The 17,179-nt window shown below is 42.2% G+C and overlaps 1 long non-coding RNA gene across 1 annotated transcript; it reads left to right on the top strand.

The window, feature by feature from the left end:
- Window positions 1–7,720: 7,720 nt before the first annotated feature.
- Window positions 7,721–12,103, top strand: LOC139596608 (uncharacterized). The gene is made up of 3 exons (XR_011681370.1): window positions 7,721–7,820; window positions 8,072–8,143; window positions 9,231–12,103. It is a non-coding gene; the product is annotated as an uncharacterized lncRNA (long non-coding RNA).
- The last annotated feature ends 5,076 nt before the right edge of the window (window positions 12,104–17,179 follow it).

Below are 17,179 nucleotides of genomic sequence, written 5' to 3'. Positions count from 1 at the left end.
TCACAGTAACATCTTATTTACCAGCTGAGATCTGGCGCTTTCCTCTCTGGTGGTACACCAGGACTATTTTATTTTATTTTATTTTATTTTATTTTCTATTTTATTTTATTTTATTTTATTTTATTTTATTTTATTTTATATTTTATTTATTTTATATTTTATTTTATTTTATAATTTATTTTATTTTTAAATTTATTTTTATTTTATTTTTAAATTTATTTTATTATTTTAATTTTATTTTAATTTTCATTAGTGTTTTATTTTATTTACTACTTTTTATTTTTTTAGAAGCCATAACATGGTGTTACATTTGCAGTAATTTTAGATGGCTTTTGGGGAATGCCTGTAGGGTTGGGAGCAGCAGGAGCATGTGTGTGCTTGTGTAGAAGGGACAGAAATATCTACTGCTGTTTATTTAAGCTAAATACATGGAGGATATGCAGAATTCCCAGGCTTGAGTTTGCATCCAATTCACAGTAGTATATCTGAGTGTTTTAGCTTGAACTCAGCTGATGCTGGGATGTTGGATCAGGTTTGGTAACAGCATGGAGGGCAAAGTAAATGTTCTGAGAGAGGATGGGGGAGAAGGAGGGCTGATTTCAGTGGAAAGGATGGAAGGGGAGAGGGAGCAAAGGCAAAGAAGGAAGTGAGCTATAAAATCCAGGGTATGTGCAGTGCTAAAGCACACAGTCCTGTCCTCTGTGTTTGGGGTGAAGAAATTTATATTTCTAACGCTCAACTCGCACTCTTTGTTTGGAAGGGGAAGGAGGGAAAAAAACAACACTGTTCTGCTTTAATTATCTCTCTTGAACTTCAGCTAGGGAAGGGAGAGGTTGGGATAGCCTGGTCCAAGGGCTCTGTGCTCCCACTGGGGAATGGGCAGCAGATGCTCAGGTGTGCTGACCTGCCCAGTGGGGCTGCTTTGAGAAACCTCCCCTGCCTGTGGCTGAGCCAGCAGCTGGACACTGCCCCTGGCCATTTACAGCCCCTGCAGTCTGTCAGGGCTGCACACACCTGGGTTTGCTCCACTGGCAGAGCCAGGGGAGCCACAGCCAAGCAGCTCCTCTGGTGAATCTGAGTGCCTGTGTTCGCCACAGGAACTTGCTCCAGACATCCTCGTGTTGTGACTGAGGTGTGGAACTGGGGGAGGACAACCTGCTCATGCCAGTGGCTTCTCCTGTGTGATCTCTCTGCCATCTCTGCCCTCAGCAGCTCCCTTGCATCCCTGGGAGAACACTCTCCTTTGCCTCGTTGCCTTCCCACCTCTCTCATCCTCTGCTCCCTCAGTTGCTCTTTACCCTCCTCTTCCTTTGTCTCGCAGCCAAATGACTTAACTCTGCACAGCCTCCTGGGAGGGGTAGGCTGTGAGGGGGGAATGCAGCAGAGGAGGAGATATGATATTAAATCTTCTTAGGAGCAACTTATTAAAAACCTCACGCTTCCCCTCAACTGGTCGCTTTGCCAGAGTAAAACCCTTTGCTCTGCCCAGGTCTACTGAGGGCAGATGCTTGTTGGAGCGTGAGTTTTTAGACTTGCAGAGCATTGACTTGGCTTAACCTGTGTATCCCACCACAGCAGAAATGTCTGCATTGTGTGTTTTGGCTTTGGTGTGCTGCCTGCTCTGAGTTCATCTCTTTCCCCCCTTCCGCTTTCCATTGTTGGAACAACAATCTTCTGCTGGATGCAGAGCTCAGCCATCCCTGTATTGTGGGGCCAAAACAAACTCTCTGCTAGCGTGTTTTCCATCCTCCACAAGTTAAAATACCAGTGCTGAGAGCAGCTGCCCTCCCAGGTGGGGAGCCTGTTATCCGAAAATCTGACGACTTGACTTCATGGGGCAGGACTTTCTCTCAAGCAATGCTGTTATTAATTTATATCCTTTGGAGGGCTCCAGTGGTTCCCTCCCCAGCCACCACAGCCACCAAAGTGCAGCCTGGTGAAGTGAAACATCACCAATGTTCTGTGTTGCAAGCTACAGTGCTGAGCACTTGCTTTGTCCATGCTTTCCAAATGGATGGAAACCTCTGAGAAGGTCAGGGCTGGGGACAGAAAACTTCAGGGAGACACAGTCCCATAGGGCTGCCAGAAAATAGCTTCAATCCACTTTTATGCTTCAATTTTCAAGTCCAATGTAGTTAAGGATGGTTGTCACCCAATACCCCTTTCTCAACATCCTAACACATTCACATCTGGCCTTCTGTGAAATGGTGAGGAAATAATATTTTCTACTTGGTAACAGAACCTGTTTGAATCTTGTGTCTCTGGGTTTTAGTTTGTTTTGGTTTTTTGCATTGTCCTTTACAGTTTAAGGGTTATTTCACCTACTCCAACCACTAGATCAAGTTCATGAATATCTGAATTACAGCCTTGAGTATACACTTTGAAAATTCATCCAAGTGTGGTCACCTCTCTGAAAAAAGAACTGGATACCTGTTATGGTTCTAATATTTAGGGACCAAATTTATGCAAGTATGCTACCTTAAAGGCAGAGTTTTTGATTAAACTGGAAATTTGAAAAAGCTGCCTGATCAAGTGGCTTTGACATTTAATGTTCATTTTTAGAAGTAAAACTTTGATGCCTTGGGCAATCCATGGCCAGGTGCCTTATATCAGGTGTTGGGGTTTTGGAAAAGTGACAAAAGCCACACTGAAGCAGAAATGCTTCATTGTTATAAACTTTCTTTCCTGCTTTACAGAGGAGACCTAAGGGAAAGAATGCTTGGTTTTTTGTCTTGCTGAAAATAAACTTTTACAGAGATCATTAATGCAATAATATAGTTTGTTTGAAACCTCAGATTTACTGTGGGTTTCCTCATGAAATATTGAAACACTGAAATCACAGATTAGAAATAAATATAAAATTAGAGACAGGAAGATATCCAAAGTCATGTGAATTTTAAAGAAATTATTAACACACAGGGATATGATAGTTTAGTGTTGGTTAATTCTTATTTATAGAAGCTACTGGAGGATTTTCTAGTGTGATACAATTAATGTTTCTAGTGGCTGAGAGAAGAGTTTTGCTTCTCCTGCTGGGAGAAATTCAACATTCCCAGGGGATGGTGGCAGAGAGAGCTTCAGAGATCTGCACAGCTCCTGGAATAGAAATGGGTCTGGATGCTCCCAGACAGGGGGAAAAGAGAATTACCGAGCACCAGCCAGGGCAGAGCTCGTGGTCCTGTCCAAAGAGAGAGCTGTGCAGGTTTGCTGGCACAGTCCATAGCAGTTAATAATTTTTAGAGTATAATTTACATTTTTTTCCTTTACCTATTCTGTTGATCAAGATTGGAAAGTATTTTTCAGAACTTTGTCAAATGAACATTTGAAGATGATAAATGATGTCCCATGGAGACCTTGTCCTGATGGATTTTCATGAGCAACCTGAAATGTCATGGTCCTGGGCTTTGAGGTAAAGTTCTTCAGCTGTTCAAAGCCAGTTCCACTTGCATTTCATGTAATATCCACTTGTGGGGATTGTCTACTTGTGGAGATTTTGGGTTTCTTGAGCACATTTTTGAAGTCATGTTTCTGCCACTGATGTTAACTAGTGGCTGCTCATATTTAGCAATGTCTAAAATTTTCTCACTTCACATAAAATTCTCTCCCTGTAAAATTGACCCTATAAAACACCCAAGATGCATCAGCACCCCTGAAGCAATTTAAGTGAATCGAAATGTCTAAAAAACATTGTTTAAAACCCTCACCTAGACCTGATACTTTGTGATATTTAGTGGAGTATATACACTGGAGATACTTATAAAGATAAAATCAGTTCATAACCTGATAATAAGTACTGTGATACAAATTTATACATTTCTCTGAAATGCTGAGGCCTTCTTGCCATTTCTAAATTGGAAAGTCACAAACTTAGTTATATGTTTTATTTACATCCCCAGCTACGTTTTATTGCAAGACTTTGGAAAATATTTTGTAACAGTGCAATAGTTCTGACAGTAAGTCAATGTAAGATATCACAGAAAAAAAATTCTCAACAATTATCCTTCCCACCCAAACCTTTTCTTAGAAGCAGTATTAGAAAACTTTAATGGCATTTTACACCCACCATAGGCAAAAAGAGTTTTTTTCATTGACTTGACGGGAAGAAATGTTTAACCCCTTAAGTTTTGCATTTTCAGAGAGGAGTAGTTGAGTTGTTGGGGGATTTTGGATTGAAACTGAGTTATAATAAACAGGACCAGCTCCATTTAACCTGAATTGAGCAGCTCCACAGCTGAGGTTCTCTTTCTCTGCTTGCACCCTCCTCTAAAAATATCTGCCCAGGTGCCTTTGTGACAAAACAGAATCCAGTGATTATAAAGAAGTTGCTGCTGTGCTGCAGGCGATGCAGAGGCTGAAATGTGATATCCTGGCCCTGACACAGCTCCTGCAGAGCTGTCAGAAAGGTCAGGATTTCAGTGACGTGTCTGTGCATTTCCAGTACTCGCTGCACTCCCTTCTCCTGCTCTGTTCCTTCCTTTCCAAGCCACTCTGGAGCAGGCACATCCTCTCAACAGACCTCCCTGGACTAACAAATGTAGGTAATAAATAAGTGGGGAGAGTTTTGAAGTCAGAAATTTCCTTCAAAGCCTTGGGGATGTATTTTGGAGCATGAAGGCCATTCTGGATCCTTGAGCTTTCTCTCACAGCTCTGAAATGCTGTGCTGAAAATCTTGTACCTTTTCTCTTTTTAGAAGATTTGCTAATTCTCTTCTCACCCTCTGTCCCCATGCCAATTCTTCTCACAGTTGTTGCAGTAAATGACACATTTACAAGGTGTGATTGACCAGGTTCAGGTCTGAAATTCAGTACATTACATCTAAAACTCTGATTCATGACTGCAAAATTATATCAACTCAAGTGCAAATTAGATAAGCTCAGGGATACCAGTTCTCACCTGAATTTCAGCCTCACTTAAGAGCATCAAATCATTGTCTGCACCTCTGCTGTGGGAACTCAGTGTGGGCTGCAATATCTGTCTGAGGAGCTGGAGATGCAGCAGGGTGAGCTCCTCCTGAAATGGATCTGACCAGATTGCCCAGGTCACACGAGACAGCTGTGACGTGTCTGGGGATCAGGTTGTGGCCTTCTGTAACCACGATATCATCCTTTTGAGCAGATTGCTGATTTTTGTTTTTGCCACTCACAAACCCATACAATGTTAACAGTGGAGATAAGGATTTCTCTATAATTGTGAGTCTGTGAGAATGGGCTTGATCTTGATCTTGATCACACCAGATTTTTTGGATGTATATCCACATTTCCTTTCAGGTTCACATGTTTAATGGTTTATTTGAAACCTGTTGCATACTTTTTATCTTTGTCTTTAGTGAAACATTTACATTTCTTCAGTGAACACTGAACAAAGTCACAACAATTAATAAACACTTAAAAAAAAAAGCAAAAATATCCCCCATATCCACATCCATAGCCAGTCATTCCGAGCAATTTTTTTTTTTTTAAACATATATTGCTGCATCCTCTTTATTAATGCTATTTTTTTCCAGATTTGGTCTTCAGGTCAAGCTGGACTTCACTGTGTTGTGGACCCATCTTGCAGCTCTGCCACCTGATGCCCAGGGATAGAACAGCCAAGAGCTCCTGCCTGGAAGCAGGTGATGGACTGGAGCAGCTTTTATCCTGCTGGTGAGTGTCCTGTATAATGAAGTGTGTGTGATGACATGAAACACCTTATTTTCATCCCTTACTTTGTCCATTTTTGCTTGCTTCTGAACTTGGTAATGATTGCAAAGCAGCAGCTGGGAAAACAGTCACATCTCGAATAATACATGGAGGATTTTAGGCATTGCTGAAATCAAAAGAAGCAATGGGCCAATCTCAAAGAAATCACCTGCAAAACATCAAATGGCCAGAAGGATTTTAAATGGCCATTTATTCCAGGAACTGGTAGCTTTTGTGTAATCATACTTAGATGTATCATCAAGTTCAGAGGGAGAAGTCCCACTCTTAGGAGGAGTATTAGTAAACAAGTAAACCAAGGGACATGGGGAAAGGTAATGCCTTTTATTTGACACACTAATCTCAGTTGTGGGCAAGGAGACAAGATTTCAAGTATTGAAGCCTGTTGTCAGGGCTGAGACAACACACGTTCAGGATTGATCATGTCTGATTCTACCTCAGCAGATACAACCACTACAAGGAGCTGCAGATCTCTTTTAGTGGGAGTTTCTACTGCAAACACAGTTCTTCAATTAAATTCTTTAAGAATGAAGAATTATTCACAGCTGCTGGATTATGAACAGGACACAGCCTAAAAATGAAGCTAACTTTGACTTTCAGTCTGTTTCTTAGCAAACTGGTCATGTGTGTTCCCAGCAGGATTGCTGGAGTGAAAGTGTCCACTGTGCTCTGGCCCAGTGTAATCTGCATTTCTAATTAAGGCTATTTGCAAGTCCACTTATCTGACACATGCAAATACCAAATAATAAAGCAATGAGAAAATACCAATCTGCAATGAAACCTTTGTTTTAAATTTCCTTCTTTTATCTTCTCTCATATAAATGTCGAGTGCACAAAGGATGCCTTGGCAATGGCACTCACTGCTACAGAGGGCTGGGGCACTTTTGGTTGTTCTGATCTGCTTTCCCTCTCTAGGCAGTTCCCCATTTGAGCAGGGGTGTTTGATAGAAATGGCTCTGTGTGCTTGTAGATCCTGCTGGTGTGGGACAGCTCAGCACCTTGCAGGGCTGGGTCTGCAGCTGCAGCTTGGCATTCATCCACCTTAAGGATCCTTCCCTCTTGGAGCTCTCCATGGTTGGTTCAGGGGCTGGGCAGAAGCATCACTGTGTTCAAAACCAGAGCTTCCTAAATTACTCACTTCTCAGGTTTCCAGGCTTTGCTCTCTAACCTCTCTTGGAAACAGAAGTGGATTTTGAAACTCCTAAAACAGTTTATTCTTCCAGCCTTTTTTTTTTTCCCAGATCTTTTTCTTTTCTCATAATTTCGCACATTTTTGCAAACAGTCTCTGCTTTCACCTGAAGTCTCACATAGAAACTGAGCTTGTTTCACCTGTCTTTCCACCCTTCCTGCTTGGTACCTCACATCACTGGCTTTGGCTCTGATGTTTGCTGCCCATGTACCCCCCTCTTGAAGCCCCAGGCTGGCTGAGAGGCATCCAGCCTGCCCCACTGCTCAAGCTGGGTACCTCTGATTTGGGAACTGCTCTGAGACAGGAGAAAATGAAGTGGAAGCCAAATCTCCAAAGGGGTGAATTGTCAAGGGAAAAGTGCACTATCTAACATGATGTATACATTTGTTGAGAAGTTGCAACAGGTTGGTCTAAATCATGAATTGCTTTTAAAAAGCAAGAAAATTTCAAGCTGTGGGTTTTTTTAGGCTCCTTCTCACTGCTAAACCTTTAGCAGTCCCTTCTTTCTATTATTCATGATTTCTCTGCTGTTCTCATAAGAGGTTCATGATGATTTTTGATTTTAGAAGACAGCGCTATAAAAAGCAATTAAAAAAGTCAAAATATCAATAGACTTGTGATATATAACCACAAGACTTGGCAATACTTCATTTTCCTTCAGATTTAGTGTCGTCTTCTCATGCACAGGTTTTCTCAGATTTCTTTTGTGAGGAAACAAGACTGGAGCTCCGATTTTGCTGGGCATAGAATAGAAAGAAGAAGAGAGGAACAGTGGACCTCTGCTGTGATGGGGAAAGCTCATTTTTGTCTCAGTCCTTTGACTGAGTAAATGTTGGCCAGATGGAGGAAAGCTGGAATTAGGATGTTTAACCTAAGAGCTCTTTTCTGTGAAGAGATAAGAAACAAAACTGGAAGGAAACATTCAGAAAAGAGGTAAATAACCTGTGAAGTGTTTGGTATTTGTCCTGTTTGGGCTGTTTTGTCTGTTCATGGTTGTATTACTCTGTCCATCCTTTGTTTTTGTTGCTCCCAAGGTGTATCCAACACAGCACCATTTGTCCCTTTCATGATTCCCTCTACCCTTTGGCACTACAATAGGCAGAACATCTTGGTGAACAGGATGAGACATAGATCCATTTTAGTAATTTCTCACCTTATGCCTCTTTCCATGGTCTAAAATTCAGCAGGATCTCATCTGTGGTGTGATTCATAGCCAGGAAGACAAAAACACAGCTGGAGGCTGCAGTATGCAACAGGTATGAAAAGGAAGGGAAATATTTTATGCTGCTTTTATCACCAAAAATAGATCTGTAAGACCAATGATGGAAACCATCAAGATTAAATACAAGCAAGGGAGAGCACAGGTGAATCTTACTCCTTTATTAGCTGCAGAGAAATAAATATTAGGGACACATAATCCCAACCTGTGACATGCAGCTTTTATTTCCAATATAATATTAAAACAACAGCATGGAAAAGGAGAATTTCCTTCTTCTTCCAGCCACTGCGGAAGCCCAAACCAAGACAAACCACATGCGACCCTTGGTAGGTCAGACCTGAGCAAGTCTCACCCACTCTGTGAGGACAGGGAGAGCCCAGCTCCCCTGCCCATCACAGGCAGCAGCACTGGGTGCATGGGGGTGAAGAATTCTGAGATCCTCTGATGGGAAAGGTCAGGAGAGCATCGCCATCTCTTCCAGGAGCTCCAGCACCGAGGGGAAAAATAAATCACACAAAGCTTAAATAGGAAACCACAGCTGCTGTCAGATTAAATCTGTTACAAGTGCATTCCACTGCCTTGCTGAACAGTGTTTTATTTCACACCTCAAAATGTGAGGCCCGGTGCCATGGACTTGCTCCTTTTTCCCTATTCCCCCTAGATGACTTAACAAGCTGAAAGTGCAGCTGGAAATTAATGCTTCCTGTCTTTTTAAATAATGTGACATTGAAATCTTGGTATTTAATGCGTTGGCATTTAGCATGCCACAATATTTCAGTTACTTTGCAGTGGTTGGGGTGCAGAAGTGTTATTACAGCTGTTCTGAAATTCTGACAAAGAGGTGCATTTCTCTCTTCTTTTTTTTTGTTTCTTTTTTTCTCTACTCTGTCCCACCATAATTGCTTTTTGCTGCATCTCTGAACCGTAACCATGGCGATCTGCCACATTCATCAGAGGACCCTCTTGTTGTTTTGCTTGTGTGAATGTAAGAAGGGGAAAAAATATAAAAAATAGAAAGAAAAAAAGAAAGAGGAGGCATACAATATTTGCAGAACTTTCCCCAAAAAAGCACAGATTTTTTTTTTTTAATCCCCCTCCTCCTGTTTTTTTTTCTTTTCCCAAAGACAGAAGCTGCATTGGAGAAGTGGCCTGACCAAAACACCAAGGACTTGTTCATAGCCTAAAAAAGGGAGAGGAGGAGTCTGGGTCTGGAGGTGTCACTGTGGAGAACAGGCTTCGATAACTGGAGCTTTCAAGCCATTGCCCCCTGAAAGGAGGAATTGTTATGCGCAGAAAGGGCGCGAAAGGTCGACCCTTTTCCATTTCTGTCTGATGACAAGCTGGTCCTTGTTTGAAGAACAAGTTCATGCAGAGCACCATTACCATAAACCCATGCCATTTCTGACTGGGGTAGGAGAAACTGCTTGGATTTGGACGGGAGCAGCTGCCCTTGCCTGGGTTTGCTGGGTACATGGTCTGCCTTCTGTGCCATGGGTGGTGAGGAGGGAGAGATGCTGAAAGCACTGGCTGTGATGAGGCAGGCAAGGGGTGAAGGGGAAAGGAAATGTTCCTGCTCTGACATGTTTTTCTACATCTGACACCTTGGTGTATTTCTTTTTGACTGCTCCAAGGATCTTTGGAAATCAGCCTGGAGACTTTCATGTAGAGGGATTTGGGCAGTTCATCTTTGCTCATGTTCTGGAGCTGCTTCAAAGGGATAGGAAAGTGTCTGACATCCAAAGTGTCCTTTGACAAGCTTTGCCCACCCAATCCATTACTTTTGGTGGACTCTTCAAGACACAAGGAAAGAAAAGCTAGCAGTGGTTGTCAGAGGGTCTTTGTGGGATCCTGTAGTGTGGAGCATGGGACATGTAACTTCCAGTGTCTGTCACGTGAGATGGCTGGGGATGAGGGTTTGGTGTCCTGCAAAACCTGGCTGGTTCAGCTGTAGAAGAGATTTGTCCCCCTGTAGAGGTAACTCAGCTCATTTCCATGGAGCAGAAACCTGACATTATTTTGCTATCCTTCGACATGACAGCCTGGAACAGAGTGATGAAGCATCTGTGCTCTGCATCCTATGGCAGCACTCACAGGGTGATTTTGAGAGATTTCCTAAATGTCCTTGCTGTGGCAGTCATCTGCAGCAATACCCAATTGTCTTGTAAACCGGTAGCTCTTGACACAAAGCTTCATCTGAATGAGTAATTGCATGTCCCAAGGCTGTAAGTTGTTGTAATCGGGGACTGGGCTTTGTTTTGGCTTTTCATCTTTTGGCACAGGAGCTCTGGTGTCTGGGACTTCAGAGCAGCAACAGGCTGGTGCAATTCACCCCCAGGCTGAGTTTGAAACTCCTTCAGTCTCGTGTTTGTGCCCTGCCATGGCTGGGAGTGCTCACCAGCAGTGACTGTGGAGCTGTGGCAATTAGGGGAGCTTTTCTGCTCCTCCTTTGCTCTCCCTCAGCCAGCAGCACCTTCTCTAACTTCCTCATGCAGTGGAAGTTCCACTCACTTCCCCACCACCTCAGCAGTGGTTCTGCTGGGTCAAAACCTCCTTGTGTGCTGCCAGTGCCCCAGTTCCCAGACTGGGATCTCAGCACATGCCCAGCCCGTGTCTGAGGTTCCTGCCACTGGCCAAAGCAGGGCACACGTCCCTCCTGCCATCAGCACAGAAAGCCTGGAGGAGGCAGGAAGGTTCCCCAGGCAAAGCTGCTCATTGATGTGCCTCAGCCTGGGCATTTGCTGGCGAGGCAGAGCCACCAGAGCATTGCTCAGTGACCTGAGAGGTATTTGGTTAGAAAATGTCTGGTTCTGTTCTCGTCTGGGAGCCATTTGATCCGTCCCCAAAGACGCAGCATAGTGAAGGGCCTGGGGCCCTCCCATGGGTGACAATGGATATGTTGGGGTCTGCAGAGCAAACAAGGCTGTCTACAAGTCAAAAAGTCTTAGAGACCCGTTTGTAGGTGGGATTGTCAATACAGAACAACAAAGCGAAAAGCACTCCGGGCTAAATGTTATCAGAGATTATTTTTAACTTTATTTTTACTGTTTCTGATGTGTTCTTCAATCTGTCTTGTTGATGTTTATTTTTCTGTTTGCAGTAAGGGTCATATGTCATGCCTCCCTTGCATCAGGTGCCATACAACCATGGACTGTCCTTCCCACAAACAATTCACAAAATCTTTTTCTGGGGATGAGCCCTCACTGGCTCTGCAGTCACTGACTTGTACATGCCCTGTAACAGGAGTTGCTTTAGAGGCTGTAGGACTCCTTATTTCTCTCAGTTTTACCTCCTAATTGGAGGTAAAACAGGACATAAAAAGTGCAATAATATTTCAAAATATTTTCCATAATCAAAATTAATAATAATTAGAAATACCTTGAAATCCTCAAAGTATATTTATATTTAGATATTTAATATAAGGAGGCTTATTTGCCCTGGAGTTGTTTTCTTGCTTTCTGATCTTTTTTCCCACGGGCTTCCTTCACATTCCCTAAAAACCTGGGACCCAAACAATAAACTCAAAACAGGTTTTCAGTTCTCCATCAACCATAATGTAGAACTTTCAAAATGCTGAAAATTCCCTGCTGAATTCTGAAGCAGTGTTTATCTATGGAAGAATGTTCTGTGTGCTGTTTGCAGGGAGCAATCAGAGGACAAAGGTAGAACCTTTTTTTTATGAGTAGGACCTGCACTAAATCCTGTTCCACAATGTTCAGTTAAGGATTCATTGAGTACATGCCTGTAGATGTAGAAACCTACTAGTGAAAATATATATAAAGTTAAAGCTACTCGCTAAATAACTTGAAAAGAGGTCAATTAAGTGATGAGCAATAAAAAGTGAAACAGCAACTTTTCACTGAACTGTCTTAACTTTTTTTCACAAGTAAAATAGGACAATGAAGGAGCCATGTAAGGTCCCAGTTGACCATGTGAGGTCCATCCTGGGAAAATGCAGGAGCTCTGGGAATGCAGCATCTCATCTCAAAGAAAAATGGCCACAGGATGAGGTGGGCTTTGGAGATAGTTGTGAATGCGATACAAGCCTGAGGTGCCAATTTAAATTTAACATTTTTCCCCCTAGAAGTGAGTAATGTTTTCAGCTTCCTGCAGATGAAAAACAATAAAGAGATTCTACAGGGATGTGTCTTGGTGGGACTAGAAAGGTGCTGTTTCCATATTGCTGATCTCTGAGGGAATTGTTCCAGTGTAAGGTAGGTTCTGAGGCACAAATGACTTTCATTTTTCCAGCTCTATTTTGGTTGTTATGGCTGAACACAAAATAGGGCTCAGCAGGGCCATTTGGTGGAGCTGTCATAGGCTTGAGCTTTCCACACAGCAACACTGCAGCAGGCTGTGTGACGAGCACCACAAGCTGTAATGCCAGGTAGAGCAAATGGAACTCAGAGCTGAAAATTAAATATTTTTAATTAAAATCCACATCTGCAAGCCGCTCGCTGTGAGGCAAGGTTTGGCTCTGAGCTGTGCTGCCACGCTGGGATCACCAGTACCAGAGCTGGTGATTTCAGAGAGGCTGCCAGCAGATCTCACTGGTTAATGTTTAAAAAGGTGCTGGTGTCCAATGGAAAATGCTTTGTGAAGTGCCCTGTCAGGAGTGTTTGTATCTGCTTGTGAGTAGTGTCACAGGTGGGGAGCTCTCCCTTCTGTCAGGGGCAAGCCTGCCCTTGATGAAGGTTCCAAGATGTCTTGGAGCTCTTTTGATGCAATGGCCGCTGAATTTGTTGTTATGCCAGCAGAGTGCCATGAGCTCAAACTAAGCCATCCTCAAAGTTCCTCTAAATTCCTCTGACTGCTCTTTCCATGGCCTTGGATAACATCTCTTGACCATCTCTCTGTTTTTGTGCAGGAGGAGGCTGAGGAGAGATGGAAAAGGTGCTGGTAGGGTTACCAAGCTAGGGGTTTGTCCTGCACATCCCACATGCCCCACATTGCTGCTGCCTCTCCTCTGGCCCCTCTGCTGCCTCACATCATCCCCTGAGCAGGGCTTGTACCTCTCTGTGGTCTGTGGGGCCTTCTGGAGCTGGAAACACCTGCCAGGAAAGGTTTCATTTCACCATCTCTCTTTGTTTTTAATGGAATAACTGAATCAGTCTCACACCATCCTTCCTTATGCAGCTACAGAGGCAAGGAGGAGCCAATGAGGAGTTAATTACATTCCTCTGCACCTCTCTGTCTGTTATAGGCTGTGAGAGAGCAGGTTTGAAGCCTGTTAGCAATGATTTCAAAGCAGGAGAATAGAACAGCACATTCATACCTGGTTAATATGCCTCAGCTCTCATCAGCATTTAGCAACCCCCCACTCTCCCTTTACTGCTGTGTTGGTTTTTCTATGCAAATAGATCTAATACTATGTTTTTCATGAAAAACAAACAACAACAAAACCTGTATCCTAATATCTTTTAGCAGGAAAGGAGTAACGTCAAGTGGCAGATTAAGAAAAACATGCCAGAAATATTTAGAAAGGCTTCGGGGAAGAGAAAAGCTAGAGCTTTCTGTTCATTTCCTAAATTTCAGGTTTGTTGTTTAGGTTTGTGTCTGCTTGAATGGAGAAACAGGAGTGGTGAGAGAGAGCAGAGGATTTACAGACTTGGAACACGAAGATCTCAGCGAGACAAAAGCTTGTCACCCTCACATGTCTTCCCAATCAGTTTGGAAACAAGACTTAATCAGCTGAGGCAGTCTGAGCCAACAGGGTTATCGTTCAGCCTTCTCTAAAAGTGGCCAGATTAATACTTAATTCTGTTAAACAAGAAGTGAAGTTTGGAGAGGCCAGCCCACCTTGGAGAAGGGTGGCTGTCGGTGCTACAGAGCGGGTGGTGAAATGTGAATGGTCAGGTTCAGTTTTGTTTAAAATCAATTTCATGTGCTCTAACGCAACCAGGTTGTGTTGGTTATTTTCAGTAATGGCTGGGAATAATTAATTCTCTTTTGATTTAACAAATCTCTCACTCTCTCGTCACTCTAATGAATCCCCCAAGTTTTATTAAAAAAATTACTTTGACACCAAATTAACTCAAGATTTTAAACCAGTTGTCAGTGTGCCTTTAAGTCAAATCCTCTTTCCACTTTTAGCACAGACGCATGAAAGAGGAGGCTGCTGTTCCTCCACGAGCATGGGGGAAGATTGAGTTGTGTGTGGGAGGACAGAACAGGAGAATACTCCAGTTACTTGGGCCACTCCTCCAGAAAAATTAATAAGTATTGTTAGAAAGTACTTTGCAGGTTAAAAAAAAAAAAAAAAAAAAAAAAATTAAGCTCCTAAGTGTAGTCGAATGATGGGGCTGAGCTGGCAATAATAATAATTAAGGGGAAAAAAGAATTGAAAAAAGGTGGCTAATTTTCTCCACCATTCAGACTTATTCTGGGGAAACAGGAGATAGCGCTTTTGTCGCTGTTTCCAAACTGGATAAATCACCCAATCTACAAGCCATAACAAATCTTGCTTCTGTTCCAGCTCTTTCTGAAATTATTTTTCCTCCAGAGAGGGAGGATTGCAGCCCCAAACTTGATTCTGAGGGGTCCAGGATATTCAAGCCTTCAAAGGTCATTCAGACACAAACTAAGACAGACCATCTAGCAAGCATGTGGGGATTGAGTTCAAAATCAAATCTAGGTACTACAAATACCCTGAAGAATTTTCTTTCCATTTTCTATTTTGCCCCATCACTCATATATTGTACTATTGAGTTATCTAAAGAAATAAAGCATGTTTATGTCATCTAGGTATATTTGGCAAACTTTATTCCTCTCTCAAGAGTTCATCCATCAGTTTCAGCCTCCATCTAAGCTGGGGACATGTGGATCTGTAAGTATATCACTGCATCTTTCTACATCCTGTTCATTATGATGGCTGATCAGCAATTTGGGCTCAAGGAAAGGCACAAACTGGACCCAGACAAACCCCACAGGCCTGTCAGAAGACAAAAAGAGTGAGGAGGGGATAAATCTTTTTTGCTCTCCAGAAGTAACCACAGAAACCTGATGCATAAGATAAATGCAATGCAAATAAAGAGGAATCCAGTCTCCTTTCAGCCCTTTGGGGTTATTCTGACATGCAGGATTCATGTCTCCTTGGCAATACAGCCTCTTTCAAAGGCTTATCAAATTTCAGCTCAGATTCCCTTGTGTTTAATTTTAGAAAATGATAAGAGTTTCAATACTCAAATAATAAATACCTGTGTTGTTTTATTTTCATGGTGAGATGATTCTTGGTTGATCTATAATTAACTGATCTAGTTCCAATGGTGTCCTTCAAATTACATAATCTTTCTTTACTGTTCCCCTGGTCTCACCATCCTGAATCCTGAAGGCATTTAGGAAGAATCATCATAAGTTCTTTTCAATCTTTAGATGTTTAAATAAGACAAAGTCTCTTCACCTCTTCATGAGGGAGCCAGTGCATTCCTGTCACATATTTATACCCTACTCTGCACTCATCCCAGTGAGGTGTCTGTTCTTAAATACCAGAACTAGATGGAATATTTCCACAACATTTTATCAATGCTTTGAGCATTGATAGCTTTATATCAAACACACCTCTCCTAACACAGTCTAGTCATTCCCTGAATGACCAATAAGCCAGATTCTCTCTTTCCTTTGTGGCACCTATTGGATTATTTTTTTCCAAGCTTTTTGCATCTCTCTTTCCAGGACTTGGTGAATCTTTGGAAGAGTACTGATGTGAAAATTCCAGTTTGAGGAAGCCAGAGCTTTGGTTGTTGACCTTTGCTTGTGGAGAAGAAACTCCATTTTTTCTTGGCATCTCTTAAGCCATTTTCTGCACAACTTGTGTTCCAAGCAGAGCAGAGCTTGTTTCTGTGCCTCGACAGAAATGGTAAGATGAATACAAGTCTCATGACCATGATGGTGATAATAATAATGATAATAGTAATAATACCTGCATGATAGTCTAGGTGAGCTCCTCTTAGCCTTTCTTCCTCATGCGTTTTCAAACCAGCAGATGAAAAGGGATTTGCAAATGCAATGAGAGCATTAGCCATGCTCTAAGCATCATCTGCTACTGAGTTTTGCAAAATTACAAATCGAATTTGTGTTGCCTATCAGGTTTCCTAGGAGCCACAACATGAGTTGAAGCAAGTGGTGGGGACTGTGGGAATTGCTCAGGTGGTGCTTCAGCAGCTCCAGGGTGGTGCCCCTGTGTGTGATAAGGTCAGACCAGTGGGGACTGTCCTAAGTCATAACTCACTTTTAGATCAAAGATCATATTTTGAGATGAAGAATGCAATTATGAATAGTTTATAAACTGTTAGTAAATTATTAATAGGGAAGAATACCCAAGTCATGAATAACATGTTATAGATTATTTAAAGCTCATCAGTTCTAGTAGTGTAGATGAATATAAACCTGGCTAATAAGCACAGTATTGAACAGCCCATGACAATCGATTTACTCATTATTAATATATCTATTACTGCCTTATTAATGTGTTGTTCACTATTTATGTGATTGCTCTGCCAGTAAATTAATCTAAACAGATTTCTTTTTAAACAATCATTTATTTGGAAAAATTATTCTTCTGCACTCTGAATTTGGAATTTGTTGAAGAATATACATAAGAACCGTTTTGCCCTTAGTAAATTAAAAACATTTGACTGTTTATAATGGCTACCCAAAAGGTGGTATTTCCTCTGCCACTGCTATCAAAACCCCTTTCCATAAACTAATCAAATTAATGTGCAGCCAAGAGAGAAATCTAAAATAATTTTGTTGATCTAGGGCTTTGAAAGGAAAAAAAATTGTCAAGCAGAAAGTTATCAGGCCTGTTGGAAGTGTGGTCCAAGTGAGAATACCCTGGTGAGATGGGTGGGATCTGCAGCTCTGGTTGTACATGACATTATCTGAGCACAGCTCCAGGGGTAACACTGAGGAAGGAGCTGGTGGGGTGAATATCAGGAAGCATTTCCTGGCAGTGAGGTCTGTCGGGTGGTGGAACGATCTCCCTGGAGAAATGGAGGAAGTCCTGTTGCTGGAGTCAATTAAAGGCTAGTCTAGACAAGCCCTCCATTAGGATATTCTCCCAAGGAGCACCCTTCTA

This window comes from Agelaius tricolor, unplaced genomic scaffold (assembly GCF_023055355.1).
Source record: "Agelaius tricolor isolate 1412-34295 unplaced genomic scaffold, bAgeTri1.0.p SCAF_16, whole genome shotgun sequence".
Lineage (NCBI taxonomy): Eukaryota > Metazoa > Chordata > Aves > Passeriformes > Icteridae > Agelaius > Agelaius tricolor.
The sequence above is the reverse complement of the archived record's forward strand: the minus strand, read 5'-3'. Positions and strand labels throughout refer to the sequence as shown.